The sequence below is a fragment of the Rana temporaria genome, chromosome 2 (genome assembly GCF_905171775.1).
Source record: "Rana temporaria chromosome 2, aRanTem1.1, whole genome shotgun sequence".
Taxonomy (NCBI): Eukaryota; Metazoa; Chordata; class Amphibia; order Anura; family Ranidae; genus Rana; species Rana temporaria.
The window spans coordinates 74458428-74469066 of NC_053490.1; positions in this window are offsets into that span (position 1 = coordinate 74458428).

The following is a 10639-nucleotide window of genomic DNA, read 5'->3' on the forward strand; positions in this document are numbered from 1 at the left end:
ATCCTCTTTTATTGTTCAGTGAGATAAAACAGACTAGGAGAGAAAAACCTTGGTCCGTTCCGCCCCCTTGCTGTGAGTGACAGGTTATTTACATATCTCATGCACTAGCCTGGAGAAAGGCATTATTTTTTTAATTTCCACCCCCACTCCTTTTCTGAAGTCATGTGGTTACTTTTCTGGATTTTGACTGGAAGTCAGTGATCATAGCAGAATTTGGTGTAAGTTATCACAAAATGCATGTTGACAAGGGGAGTGTAGAGGTGGGCGGGGAGTCTACTGACATCACGACTCCACCCACCAAGCTCCAGACAACCGATCCACCCACCGAATTTGCAGTTTTTAAGTTCTTATAACAGACAGGGGAGACATTTGACAGGTAAGGATACATGCAGGAGACATCTATATCCTTATATATCAGCACTATGGCAGTCGTTTAGAAAGGATGAGAGCGGGTTTACATCCACTTTAAGAGAAGTCCTTATGTTACTTTAAAACACGGTCATCAGCATTGGAGGCGGATTTGGGAGATATGGTTTGCTCCGATCAGAGGCATTCATAAAAATACAAAAAAATTCAAACATTATGTAACCCTGTTTCATAAATGTATTGAAAGCCTAAAGTACCTGTCCCTTATATAAAATGCATACAAACTAAACATCAATTAAAGCAAGTGTAGTCGCCAGTATGTTGCACAGGGAGACATCCTTGTCGATTTTACAGTGCTGTTGTTTCCTTCCAGACTAATAAAAGCCTGGACGTTATGCCGTGAGATCACACCCTCAGTTAGTTGGATATGACGAAACACGTCAGCGCATGACCTCCACAGCAACTTGAAGTGATGTGCGCGAAGTGCCAGCTGACTGCTTCAGTCACTTCGCAAACGTCACTTCCAGTTGCCGTGGAAGTCATGCGCAGACGTGTTTCGTCATATCTGACTTTAACTGAGGGTGCGATCTCACGGCATAATGTCCAGGCTTTTATTAGTCTCTCTCCTGACCTGTTAATCCTTCATGTGTTGCTCGCTTTGACTGATAGGCGTACACAAGCGTAATATCAACACACATCTCACAGGCTCGAGAGATCGCGTCACCTGCCCACACGGCACAATCTAATAGCTAAATAAAAGTATAGATATGCTTCTTCAGCTAAATCTTCATACCCCAGACCTAATACAATAAACCTAAGATAAATATGAATATCATTAGCTAAAAGGGCTCTAAATACTACATATAAAAAAATATATAATATATGTGCATAACTAATATTGCAAAGCTCCAATTACCAAAATAGGTAATCTGGACATCATTATTAATCGACCCTACAAGGTCAATTATTGTATATCGAAATAGACCTCAAAAGAAATATACAGATTAAATAAGAGTTCTATGATATTTTTTATTAAAATTAAATCAATTAAAAATCTAATTTTGATAAAAGCTAATATAATAGTTATATGAATTCAATAATCGCTGATGAAACAGTTGACATTCAGATCAACATTTAACCCTTTTGGTAAGAGTGTGAACCAGAAATATCCATTGTGTTTTTCATGTCAGTTCCCTGACAATATTGGAACCTCTCCATGCCGGTATGATAGGGGGCTTAAGACAGTATGGGTTTGTTTACGTTCACAGTCCGGGGGGTGGCAAAACCTCATAGTTGAGTTCTGTTTTTACTCACCCCCCCAACCACACCCCCCTTTAACTGCAGTGGCCAGAGGTGTACACATGCCGCAGCAGGAATTATACACCCTGTCATGCTTGGCAGGTGTAGTGCCTGCCAGTGCCAAGTGTAACCAATTCAAGTGAATAGGGCTTCTCTGCAAAGCAGTGGCGATGCGTCCATAGTGGGCGCAGGAGCGCCGTCCCCTCTCTCCTGCACCGTCACTCAACAATACATAGATTCATGCATTGCATGAATCTATGTATTGTTGGCGCTGCTGCCCACTATTCAGGTGGCCGGCCCCCATGTTGAGCGTCGGAAATCTGAATTACAGCGGTGGGTGTTTTTTTGGAAGTGTCTATCAGAGTCAGCAGCTCTGATAGGCTTCCCGATAACAGCCTGTGGGCTCTAATCGGCTTCAAAATGGTTAACCAGAGGGCGCACAGGGTGTGCGTTCCCTGGTTAACACTGACACGCGTCTCAGCCAATCAGGTTTACCGGGTCTGGTTACCGGTCACCTGATTGGCTGAAGCGAGATCGAGGGCGGGAGAAGACATCGACGGATCGTGGAGGGAGGATGGCTGACCCGGGAAAGGTAAGTGCCAGGCGGGGGTGCAATCTGGCGGCATTTTAACCACTTCAGCCCCGGACCATATTGCTGGTCAATGACCAGGCCACTTTTTGCGATTCGGTACTGCGTCGCTTTAACTGACAATTGTGCGGTTGTGCGACGTGACTCCCAAACAAAATTTGGCATCCTTTTTTTCCCACAAATAGAGCTTTCTTTTGGTGGTATTTGATCACCTCTGCGGTTCTTATTTTTTGCGCTATTAACAAAAATAGAGCGACAATTTTGAAAAAAAAATAATATTTTTTACTTTTTGCTGTAATAAATATCCCCAAAAATATATAAAAAACTATTTTTTTTCCTCAGTTTAGGCCGATACATATTCTTCTACATATTTTTTGTAAAAAAAAATCGCAATAAGCGTTTATTGATTGGTTTGCACAAAAGTTATAGCGTCTACAAAATAGGGCATAGTTTTATGGCATTTTTATTAATATTTTTTTTTTTTTTTACTAGTAATGGCGGCGATCAGCGATTTTTATCGGTACTGCGACCTAATGGCGGAAACATTGGACACTTTTGACACATTTTTGGGACCATTGTCATTTTTATAGCGATCAGTGCTATAAAAATGCATTGGTTACTATAAAAATGCCAATGGCAGGGAATGGGTTAACACTAGGGGGCGAGGAAGGGGTTAATTATGTTCCCTGTGTGTGTTCCAAGACCCCTTTCACACTGAGGAGTTTTTCAGGCGGTACAGCGCTAAAAATAGCGCTGCTATACCGCCTGAAAAACTCCTGCCCAGCAACCTCAATGTGAAAGCCGGAGGGCTTTCACATTGTGGCGATGCGCTGGCAGGAGAGAAAAAAAATCTCCTGTCGGCAGCATCTTTGGAGCAGTGAGAGGAGCGGTATGTATACCGCTCCTTCCCATTTAGAACAATGGGAAACTGCGGCAATACCGCCCACAATGCGCCTCTGTAATATTACGTGATCTCACGCAGCCGAGCCGACCTGCCGCCGTAAACTGTTTTACGGCGGCTGGTCGGCAAGTGGTTAAGGGGCAAACTGGCGACAATTGATGGCATAGTGGCGACAATTTATGGCACAGTGGCTGCGTTTGATGGCACAGTGGCAACAATTGATGGGCACAGTGAGGCTGAAATATTTTTTTTGTTTTTTTCATTTGCGCCCCCCCCCCCCCAAAAATTTTGAGCACCAGCGGCCACTGCTGCAAAGGCCGTGCAACATAAAAAAAGGGTTAAAACGGGCAGTGAGAAGGCATTGTATTGCCTCCTTCAGTTTCATCATGGTGTATAACAGGTTGAAAATTGTTTAAAACCACTGATGGATGTATTTAAAATACTAGATGTACATTTAATCAATAATAATTTACTGGGCAATCTGTGCCAGCATTCTTCTCTTTTATAAAGAGTAATAACCTGAAGTGTGTGCACTGCATCAATGTCTTAAATCTTTATTTAATATTGAATATTTTATCTTTATAGACAGAAGATCAGCATTGCTTGTTTTAAGTGGAACTTTACTCTCTCAATCAACATTGACTATTTTAATCCTCTTGCTGCTAGTATTAGTAAATACATAGGAAAGTATATCATAGTCACTTGTTTTAACCTTTTTTTCCCCCCCATATTTCTCCAGCTAGGCACACCCTAATGTGGCATGGCTGCGCTAAGGGCAGATTGATCCCACAAACTAAATTGGTGGCCTTTTGCTTGCCTTTAACTGGCCCTAATTGCACTATTTCTCTCACTAACACCAACAAGGGGGCACTATTCCTTTCACTGACAACAGTGGGGAACCATGCCTCTCTCTGACACCTACAATGGGGCATTTTTCCCTTCCACTGTCACCAATGATAGGACATTCTTCCTCTCATTGACACCTGCCTCAGATTGCATGTACATCGTTCGATTGCCTTGCAGTGCGATGTGGGGGAAATGCAGCAAATCTTGTGCGTTTCCCTGCATTAATGTGAACCCCAGGGCTTAGTGATTCATTTTCAATGAGGGTTTTTCTGGCTTCATGTCTACCATTCTGCTGTCTTGGACATGGTTAGATCTGCTTCTGCAATTGTGCCCTGTACAGCGTATGTTCTTCAAATCCAAACACACTAAGAGATTTAGTAGCATACAAAATGACAATTCATACAAACATTTGACTATTCCAGACACATCTGTTTTACTACATATTAAACATACACGTCTACAAAGGAAGAGCCCCTTTCGAGTTCACGGTTATAATTCTCAGGCTTCTGACTGAAAAGAAGGAACAAGACAAAGAATTTTTTTTAAGCATATTTAAAGCTCAAAATAGTTCATATTTTTCAAAATGTTGAATTCCCTGTCACGTTTTTATTGCTATGTTTGGAGATGGACCAAACAACCCCCTGTTTGGTTCACACCAGAACTTTCGTACATTGCTAAAGTTTGGGACCCCATTGAAGTCTATGGGACCCTAATGTGAAAAATCCAAATTAATTTTGAAGGCTTATATGCAAGTAATTTATGAAGAAATTTTCCCTGCAAGCTTTCTTTATTTTGTAAGCAACGGCTTGTGGAGCCAGTCTGTATGATGAGGCTACAATGTAGTGCACTGGGAACAAGATTTTGTGGCTAAATTCTGGTGTCTCTTCTACAGTATTTGTATAGAAGTAACAGATGAGGAAAAATTGGTCTTTGGGTGTTGGTGGCACCTTCACAACGGGAACCTTATAGAGGTACTCTTGATGAAAGCAAGAATTGGCCTTGCTGTCAAAAATTGCAATGATATGCACTTGTCAAACAGGTGAGGAAAAATTGATCTTACTTTGGGTGTTAACTGTGCCCATGAAACCACCAAAAAATTCTTCCAGATGAAATCAACACTCACAACGGTAAGCAGTTCTGCAGAGATACCACATCCCAAAAACACTTAAGCAGTGACATCGGCATCAGGGGCTTCATAGCTGCTGGTAATCCAGAACTGATTGATCTTGATAAACATCAGATGGTCCACGGAGTCTGTGGACAGACACGTTCTATTATCAGTAACAGAACCTCCAGCAGCACTAAATGCCCTTTTGAAAGGCATGCTGGATGCAGGGCAGCCCAGCAGTTCAATTGCATACTTGGCAAGTTCTGGCCAGTGGTCTATTCTCATGACCCAGTAAGCCAATGGATTGTCGACTGGAAAGCTTTCCATCTCCGTTTTCTCCCCTAGATAATCGTCCACCATGTGATGCAGATACTGCATATGGGATGTGGAAGCTGACAGCCCTGGGCGGCAAGGACTAAAAAAAATGTAAAATGCATCACCAGCGTTCTCCACCACTCCTCTCTTGACCAATAGAAGCCTCAAAACTAAATTTTCCACAACATGGTAACCTACCAAAGTTGGAAAAAGCATTAGATAAACTCCTCTTTAAGGTGTCCTCAAGAGATCTTCTGCACTCTCTGTGGGGATGGGACGAGTTCTGAGACTTTCCCCTTGTAACGGTGGTCAAGGAGGGTTGAAAAGATAGGTAATCAAAGTGAATGCGCCCTCCTGATTCCCACTGCTGCGCTATGGAGGATAAATGAACAGAAGCTAACAGCTACCGCTTTAGATGAAATAACTGTGAAAAATATGTGTATATAGTGACTTCAAACAATGTGGCTTAAATATCAAAAAAATATATACTAAGCAGCGCTAAAGTGTATGATGATCACACACACACAACAAAATACCGTAGTAAATTGAGTGATAAAGTTTAACATAAATGAAAAAACTTTATAGACTAAATAAATGAACCCGTGAATGAGTGATAAAGCAAAAAGTTCATAAATGATAAAGAATCTTGTAATCTTCAAAATCTTCCACCACACCAAAAGTGTTCAGTGATTCCTTCACCCATCAAATTGGCCCCTCACCAGAACAAATTTCCTCACACTCGCGTGTTTTGGCACAAAAGCATAAAGTAGGATTTCTCAAATCAGTGTCAAAGGATTCCACTTCCACCAATGTGATTAGAATGGCTCCACATTTTCTTGTGAAAAAAAAGAATGGCTCCACATGAATGATAAAGAGAAGCGTACAATAGTGTAATATCACAAAGGCAATTTAATAAAACACCACATAAATCTGCAATGGTTGCACTCACATAAAAAGCCAAAATAAAAGCAGTGAATCACAGCAAAGCAAAAAGACTTCCTCAATATCCTTCAGCTGGTAAACAGTGGTCACAGCGACCTGCAATCAACTTGGATTACTCTTACCACTCCACTGCAAATCCTCAGTATGAAAAAATCCCGCTCCCGTTCGCTGGTCACAAACGAAGTGCTACACTCATAGTCCTGTCACGTCGGTTCAAAAGTTCAAATGCTCGCTGTATAGCCACGCCCCGACATGTTTCGTCACGGATGACTTACTCATGGGGTCAAGGAGGGTTGCCAACCAATAGTGATCCTTCTCATTAAGGCACGTATTCTTGGTTCCTTGGAAGCATGAGGGAGCCCATGCACCACAAATTTGCGGCATGGGAAGCAGACTCCTCTGGGTCACTGAGGATTATAGTATCTGGAACGGTCTCCTCCCAGCCACATACTACTCCCAAGGGTTCTGCAGATGCAAAAGCAACTCTTAGGCCCCTTTTTCACTGGGGCGATGAGTGGCTTGGCGGTAAAGTGTCACTATTTTTACAGTCAATTTTGCTGCACTATTCGGCCTCTAGTGGGGAGATTTTAACCCCTGCTAGCCGCCGAAAAAGGGTTTAGACCACCCACAAAGTGCCGCTTTGCCCATTCACTTAAATGGGCAGGAGCAGTATACACACCGCTCCAAAGATGCTGCTAGCAGGACTTTCTTTTACCATCCTGCTAGCACACCGCTCCCTTGTGAAAGCCCTCGGGACGCTTTGCAGGTGCTATTTTTAGCGTTATATAGCACCTGCAATGCGCCTCAGTGTGAAAGGGGTCTTACTGTTTAACGTATGTCTTCCTCTGCTTCAATGCCTCCGAAACTGCCCTCCTCTCTCCTTTCCTGTGTGTTCTGTGGCATAGGAACAATGGTGTCTGTATAAAGTTGGCCTTGAGAGTGAAAAAAGGCCTCCTCTTCACCCGCTGCTCTGCCTCGAGTGCCCTGTCCATAATGTCATGCAGAGTCTGCTCCAGCAGGAACACAACAGGGATTGTGTCACTGATGCATACATTGTCATGGCTCACCATCCTTGTGGCCTCCTCAGATTGTGACAGTACAGTGCATGCATCCTTTATGAGCAGCCATTGGCATGGGGGAAAAAAAGCTGAGCCGGCCTGAGCCTGTCGTTGTGCGATACTCACACAGGTACTCGTTGACGGCCCATGGCTGCAAGAGCAGCCGCTGCAGCATTGCCAAAGTTGAGTTCCACCTGGTGGGCATGTCACAAATCACGCAGTTTACGGGCAGTTGGAATTTCCGCTGAATTTGCTTTAGCAGATAATTTCCAACCCTGGGTACATATTTAGGAAACACTTCACCACCAAATTAAGGACATGTGCTAGGCATGGCACATGTGTCAACTTTCCCTGTCCTAAAGGTGGACAGGAGGTTTATGCCATTATCACACACCACCATTCCTGGCTCCAGCTGTCATGGTGTGAACCACCTCTAGGCCTGTCCCTGCAGAGCTGCAAGAATCTGCTCCGTTGTGGTTCCTGTCCCCTAGACACACCAGCTGAAGCACTGCATGATCCTGACTCATTGTATAGGCCCTTGAATGCTTAGGGGGTACCTGTGGTTCATAGAACAATTCAGCAGAGGAGGATATGGAGGTGGAGGAGGGGGTAGAGCTGACAAATCTGGCATCATCACCACTAGCTATATGGAGACATGGGGGCACAGCAAGCTGCAGCACTGAGTCATGTCATGCATCCTTCCAAGTTGCAAGCAGAGTTACCCAGTGTGCTGTGAAATTAAATATATCATCCCTGATCATGATTGCTGGACCACGTATCAGCAGTAACATGGACTTTACGGCTGACTGTCTTACCCAATGATGCCACGACATTGCCTTCCACGTGATGGTACAGAGTTGGAATGGCCTTACTTGAAAATAAATAACGACTGGGAACCTGCCATTGTGGTACAGCACATTCTGCAAATTCACTGAAGGGGGCAGAATCCACCAGACGGAAAGGTAGAAGTTGTAGAGCCAGGAGCCTTGACAATAAAATTATTCCAATATATAAAAGGCCAAATGTAAATGTGTGTAACAGCTGCCCCTTTAGGTGTGAATCACACTAATAAATCGTACAAAAAATGTAAAGTAGGTGCTACTTAAACTACACGCATCCTAAAATTGACCTGTGCTAAGTAATAAAGATTACACCCACTGTGATAATCACTATTGTACAATACCAAAAACAATAAAAACTGCACACAAAATCGCACAAAAAAGTTGCACAAAAAAAACACAAAGATGCTATGAAAAAAAACGTTTTCATTGGTACCAGTGTTGTATCAGTGATAGCTTAGTGCATATGCAATGCCAAAAAAGAATGTACAAAAAAAATTGCACAAATAAATTCCACAAAGATGCTGTGAAAAATCCCAAATATTAATCACCCAAAAAGAAGATAAACACGGTGATCGTGCAACACAGTTGTATTAAAAAAGTTCCCTTTTAAAACCAATCCTCAAATATATTTGCTTACATGTCAGGGTGCCCAGACCGGCACCAGCTCGACCAGCATAAATGTTTTAGTACAAAGGATAATATCCAATCCACTGCTGTTACACTGGTACAGACAAAGGCGCCCTCGGTGCATTTTTTTGCACGTTTTTTTGGCATTGCACAATAGTGATTATCAGCTCGAGGGTTTTCACACTGGAGTGGTGCGCTAGCAGGATGGTAAAAAAAAGGTGTGTATACCGCTCCCGCCCATTGAAATGAATATAGTTGTTGCTTCAACAGGAGGTGAGAAAAAATCTTCCTTTTTGAATCTGACCCTTTCATTAAAATAATACCAGGCGACATTGTTTCAAGGTCCTTGTTCTGGCACCTCCTGATATAGGGCATCAACGCTCTCCTATTTGTGCTTGTGCTGTCAGTTTGTCACACAAGCTTTAGATGGAGACTACACATGGCAATAAAAGAACACATTATACATTCATGCTCCTCTGATGTTATAACTTATAGCCATCACTGTAGTACACATGTGTCAAACACAAGGCCCGTGGGCTGAATCCGGACCCCCTAGGCCATTTTATGTAGCCCTGTCACCTCTCCTGCAGCTGTGGCACCCTCTTTATCTATGCCTCAACAAAAGAGAAGAAAACAGAACTCCTCCTCCAGATCCTGTGCAGCCACGGAGAGACTCATCTCTGACCCACCCCCACCCTCGTCTCAGCATTCTGCAGCAGAGAGGACAGAATTCCTCCTACAGATCATGTTCCTTTCTGTGCAGCCGCAGCACCCCTTCGTCTCAGCCTCCCCTGGTCTTAGCATTCAGCAGACTCTGGCAGCTGATGCCAGCCCTTCTCTGGTCCTCCTAGAGACCCTGCACTTTCTTCTTCCCAGCTCCACCCCCAGATTCTTCCTGGCAGTAGCACAAGGTAGGACTCGGAGAGTATACTGTGATGTACGGGAGGGTGGGGGACACTTGACATCTGATGTAAGGGGAGGGTGGGGTGCTCTGGACATCTATTCTTACAGAGACAACTGGTCTTTTGAGGGCAACCATAATGCTGATGTAGCCCACAATGAAGCTGAGTTTGAAACACTTCTGTAGAATATGCAGGAAGTGGCTGCAAATTATGCAAAATAGTCAAAACTGTTTTAAAAAAATGGCAATTATTTTATAACCTTGGTGCTTAAGCAAACAAATTGGCTACTTTAAGCCTCGCAAAAGTGTTGTTTTTTATTCTCCTTTTATCATTTTTACCTTCTGTTTGAAATGTTAGGAAATAGGGATTCTATTTTTGTTTCTATTGTACTCCTATTTAAGTTGCATATATTTTTGTAACACTTTGAGCTCAGCTCCATGAAGATTCCAGCACCACGGACAGCGTGGAAGATTGATTTATATTGTTCTCTGGGTCTATCCTTACAGTTGTTTTGGAATTGTTTACTCTGCAATGGTGGTCTTCTTGCGACCAGACAGGGGAGTATGTCTGGGAGTATTCATGACTATTTGTGATGTCCCAAAACACTGAACATGAGGGAACCCCCACTACAAAGCCACCTGCAACGCTTCTCATATAAAACTGGCATCTGCAGAGGCATTACCATCTACCTGGGAGAACTTGGTCATGTTCAGTGTTTTGGGACATCACAAGTAGTCATGAATACTCCTGGACATATTCCTGTGTCTGGTGATGTATGAATAATAAATTAGGATTTTTGGTTTGCCTGTAAAATCCATCTGTTGGAGTACAGAACAAGGTATGT